Genomic DNA, 6,000 nt, shown 5'->3' on the forward strand with positions numbered 1-6,000 from the left:
ATCAACCTTTTATCTTAGGTTTGGGCCTGGCAGCGGATCATGCCGTTTCAGCCACCTCTACCACCACTTGCGCCTGATGAGGCTTATCCGTTTCTCCCTCTAGCTTCTAGGTGGATTCTCCGGCGTGGGAACTACCGAGGGACCGATGCTCATCATAATCTCCCCCTTATCAGGGATGCGCTAGATATGCTGGTGGACGGACAGGTAAATATGTACCTACACTTGTTTTAAATTGAGTTGTGTTGCGCATACTCACTTTTATGTTATTATTTGGTAGTTCATCTGAACGCCATACAGCGACGAGTTACTAGCTCAGCTGCCCTTTTATTGCTCAGTCGATCGATTGCTTTGGAGCACCTCCGTCCCGATGATCTTCTTCGTTATGGTTGAGTATCATGCCATAGAGCGTGTGCTTCGCCAGTTTTACCGTCCCCAGCCTATACCGAGGGAGCCTGGATGGGTGGCTATACACTATCAGCGAGATGACCGTGCCAGGCTGGACGATATATATATGGGATGGCTAGAGCAGCAGGTCCATATTTGGGAGGAGCAGCGAGCTGACCGTATTCCGCCAGCACCTACATTTACCCAGCAGGCCACTATTCATATGTATGCGTCATGGTATCGCCGTCACACCCGACTGATTATCGGGAACCCCATTCATGTACTTGGCGAGCGCTACAAACCATATGCCGGGAGACGCGAGGCACTGGTATGTTTTTTTGGCTTATTAATATCGTATAATTGTGATATTGCGTTATTTAATTAATATTTTAAATATTTCACAGGCTATTGGGCATCATCACCTCTACTAGTTGGGACAGGAGATGCAGCAGCATACCGACATCCCTGCAGTCGTTGACTATGGCCGGTGGGTGGCTCAATTGGCTCGTCGGACTCTATTTCAGGCGAGAGATGCCGCGAGGTTGGACCACGAGGCTCAGTATGCGGCACCAGAGGACTACCATCGGGGTAGGGGTGTCCCACGAGGCAGGGGTAGGGCACGAGGGAGGGGTGCCCCACGGGGTCGCGGGGGACAACGATGAGGTGGTCCCCAGCAAGGAAGCGTTGAGGCACCTGTCGACCCACCTGTTGAGGGACATGATGAGGACTTTGGAGTTGTGGCGCTTGGAGATGATCAGCCGGGTTATATACCTCGGGAAGATGAGCCTTCCAGCAGCATGCCTTCGTACAACCTTCAGCTATCTCTGTCAGCATCGCAGGTCACCCCGTCAGGAGCATTGTCGATCACGGGTACATTCAACGGGGATGTAGACCAGTACTTTGCATGCCCATCTACCGCAGCTGAGGATCGGCCCACCCGGGACGTAGATGGCGGGCACAGGTTGAGTTATGCCTCATCCCCGGTGGTTGATGCGGATCTATCACAGGCGCATGTATGTTTGTATTACTTTAAAATTTTAATTTGTTTTCTTTTCCTTAATAAGCTGCCATTAATTAATTTTTAACTTTCTTATGAAGGCATCGTCCCAGCCCATCTTTGAGGCCACTACATGCTTTGATGAGGACACCACTGATGCGTATATTCAGGAGGCCGACGAGACCACGGTGGGAAAATATTTTTTGACTTAACACGTACAATACAAATATACAAATGGAAGAACGATTTAAGTGGTTGGAGCAGAGAATAAATAGCAAACAGGACTAAACATTTGCTTGTATGTGTTTAGTGTATTTTTCATATTTTATGTATTTTTATTATGTTGGCCTGTTATGTTTGTATTTGTGCTGTAGTAATGCTTTATTTTAATTGAAGTGCAAGTTAAGTTTAAGTGCTTGTGTTGTTATATGAAACTATCAAACCACGCTTTACATATTATATTTCCTACAATTAAACAGCTTTTTCTTCACTCATTTCAAATTGTGGAACATAATTTTATTTGATATATATTGCAACATACACAAATAAAAACATGTATTACAAAAAACAATACCAAAATAAAAGACTAGGGGTATCCTTGATAGTTGGGTACATTCGACGAACTTGCACCAAGAGCCGGATTACCACCACCACGCACACCACCTGAAGGATATTTACGACGGTCATGTCCTGTTTGCGAGCATATGCCACATTTACGCGCATAAACGGTGTCACCAACATCCATTTGGTTCCGTATACGCGTTCTTTTTTACACTTGCAGCTTCCGCAAATAGTCCTTGTTAAATACCATCTTAAAAGGTTCCAGCGGCCAATAATTCTCAGCACCTAATGGCTGCAACTTTCCACTATACGTGTCTATGTATGCAGCAACACTGTATTGCCTATCAATATAGTTTGTTGCCCCATATCCAACTTGTTGAAAGCACTTCAACGCATGTGCGCACAGCATGTGGTAGATGGTCCATTTCCCACATGAACATATCCTTCTATTTTCATTCACCGTCTGTAGATTATTCCTACGGTGTTCGCGGATAGCGGTCTTAACTTCAAAAACACCCCGTTCATGATCGTACTGAAGAAATAAATGCCACTGTGCTCGCCTCCTGGACCTTTCAAATCTTCTCACGGGTATTGGCATAAATTGAACACCCCTATCCATCAATGCTGATGCAGTTGCATGCCTTTCAACAAACCTCTCCGCACTCTGTTTGAATGTCATGTGGACCATGGCAGTGACAGGCAATCCACGGGCAGATTTCAACAAGCCGTTGAATGACTCCGACACGTTTGTAGTGAGGGCTCCCCATCGTCTGCCGCCATCAACATGCAATGTCCACATGTGAAGCTTATGCCCCATCAACCAAGTATAGGCTTGTGGTTCTAACTGCCGGATCGCTTCCATGCGCCTCGTGAATTTGCACTGCTGGTGCTCAGTTGCAACCAGCCATATTAAGTTATGTAATGCCTTGTCAGGATATTTCTTCTGGAAATTGGCCTTCAGGTGACGCACACAGTAACGGTGGTATGCATATGGTTCCTGCCATTCAGGCAAGTGACGTACAGAACTTAAAATACCACCATGCCGATCAGATATTAGACAAATACCTGAACGCTGTTTGACAACGTGCTGCTTCAAGTTGTTCAAAAAAAGCGTCCATGTCTCTTCACTTTCGTTGGCACATATGGCAAAAACTAGTGGAAATATTAGCCTGTTGGCATCTACTGCAACTGCAATCAAAAGCTTAATATCATACTTTCTATAGACATGAGTACCGTCTATGAAAATAACAGGACGACAATGCACAAAACCATCAATTGATGGTTTAAATGACCAGAACACATAGTTGAAAATATATTCGGGTCTGTCCGAACTCCGCTCACGCCTCCATTCAACAACAATCCCGGGGTTAAAGTGTTGCAGTGCGGCCATGTACCTGGGCAGATTTGAAAAAGACTTATCCCAGTCACCATAAATAAGTTCAAAGGCACGTTTGCGACCGAGATATGCCTTTCTTTTGGTTATAGTACAACCATACTCCTGGTGGACGACTGTAATACACTCTTTAATCTTGAACCTAATGGACACTTCCAAATATGGAATCAAGATAAGAGAAATCAAGTCCACATCCAAGTTGAAGTGATTCTCATTGTATGTGTCCATTTCACATCTGTGCTCGCTAATAAATTTACCCACTTTCCACAAACCTGATTTCTTCTTGGTGGTACGCAATATCCAGTGACAACCCATAAAGTCTCTACGGCATACATCCTTGTATTTCTCCGTAGTTGACTCACTTACCGTCATCTCACGGCACTCTCTTATACTGTAGATTTTTACAGCCCTAATTAGGCGAGCTTTATCGAGGAAATACATGCCCTTTGTCAGAATAGCTGGTCTAGACTCATCCCACATCGCTGACCAAAATTCATCATCATCCCTTGTGAGGGCATCCACGTTCGGCATGCTTGGTAAATTATCAAGATAGGGAATATTCCGCTCATGAAATGGCACGTGGGACTCGTACACTCTTGGTCTAACTGGAGGTGGAGGAACATGCTCCCTCGTGAACTCAGGTTCAACATTCACTTCCTCCTCATCATCACCCTCATCATGGAAGGGTGTGTCATCCCCAGACTCATCCGCATTGTTGTCATAATCACTATCATCTTCCTGACTCTACGCATCTGCCAAATCACGAGTAAATATGTCGTCTATGGGCAACTGTGTGAAGTCAGGAGCTTCAAGAAGCTCGTTTTCACTGCACACAAAGAACAAAATGATAAGTTACCCAACTAGATAAATACTTTAGATATAGCTATATCACTTTACTTACAAGTCGTATTGTCTTGACGTTTCATGATGGATATTTTCTTGTTGGTGATGACTCCCAGATGGACCACCATGGTCCAATACTCCAGAACTACGCATATTCCAACTAGGGGCAGGGTCATAACTTGTAAAATTCATATCCGGACGGTACCCCCTATGAAAAATATGAGTGTTAATACAAATCCAATTAAAACATAAATTAAACATCGCTAAAGCGTAGTAAAATTGAAGTTTACCAGTCGTCTTGTTGATTATCTAAAGTCGAAAAATTATTTTGTGGCTGCTCATTCGCCGGTGGTGACAAGTTTAAATCAAGGCAAGCTCTTTCATCACCAATCTGTCCGGCAAAAACTGCTCCAGAATAACCACCCGATGACTGGGGGTTATCCCTACTATGCACGCCCTCATTATTGGGAACGTCTTCCACCTTGACATACATTTCCAATAATTTTGTTACAATAAATTCCCTATATTCATCTGGAATCAGCAAAAAATCTCTAAGAGTTTCATCATCCTCGATGTTAAACTCAGAATAATAAGCAAACCCCTGCGAAGTCACTGAATACGGAAATCTACCGGTTATTTTAAGGTTAACCGAACGCCTCCTATCATTCATTTTTTACGTAACAACGATACCAATTTATCGTACTCCATAGTAAGCAACAATTTAACATGACATTGTGGAGGTGAGCTATACCTCACAGAGTTATTCTCCAACACAATCTCACCCCTCCAATATAGTGAAACCCTTATTTTTGTCACTTCAGACATTGTAAAAAAATGATTGATAAGAAGAAGAGAGAAGTATGAACGTAAGTTTGAAGATTGAATGAATTTTCATAAAATTGAAACGCCTTTAAATAAGGCAAGTCCGACATTGGGGTGTAGAATTTTTCTATGTAAAACGCAGTACAATACTACGTTTTATGTATTGAATTATTGTTATGTCAGTTCATTATTGGTGGGGGAAAAAATCAGAGTACAACGCAATTATTTAATATAAAACGCATTATTATACTGCGTTTTACAAATGTATCTTAGTAAAACGCAGTATAGTACTGCGAATTACAAAAAAATAATTTTTAAAGTAAAACGTAGTACTATACTGCGAATTACTTTAACGGCAAAATTTCCGTTAAAGTAATTCGCAGTATAATACTGCGTTTTACTCATTTAAGTAACTTTTTTTTAAAGTAGTACAAAAGTGTTTTTTGTCCAAAAAATGATTAAAAAAGTTTCGGACTAATGTAAATCATTACCTCAACCATTAGGAAAAAGATTTGTAAGTGATGCTATATAAAGGGTGATGGAAAAAATTTGCCGTATTAATTCTTGAGAAGAAAAAATACTTTGTGAAAGTGAGAGTGCAACACAAACCAAGAGAGAAAATACAATTACAAGACAAATATTTCTTGTTCTTCTAATTTGAGTTGAGATTTTTGAGAAACATTTTGGCACAAGTTTTTCGTTCAATTTGTTCGCGGGTTTCATTGATCAAAGAGTTGATAGCAAGGATCGGTCTCGGTGCGGATACGCATAGAGTCTTCGCACTATCGAAGAAATTTTGAAACGAGACTCTCTTCACCAGTTACGTCTTAGATCCGATCTTTGACATGTAAATAAATTTTAAACACGAAATGATCTGCCTAGGATTTTATTGTCTTCCGCTGCGTATTACGAACACCTATACACAATCCTTCAGTGGTATCAGAGCCATGGTTATTGTATCTAAAATTTATTTACGAAATATTTTAATATTATATTTGAA

The sequence above is a fragment of the Nicotiana tabacum genome, chromosome 5 (genome assembly GCF_000715075.1).
Source record: "Nicotiana tabacum cultivar K326 chromosome 5, ASM71507v2, whole genome shotgun sequence".
In the NCBI taxonomy this organism is placed as follows: Eukaryota; Viridiplantae; Streptophyta; class Magnoliopsida; order Solanales; family Solanaceae; genus Nicotiana; species Nicotiana tabacum.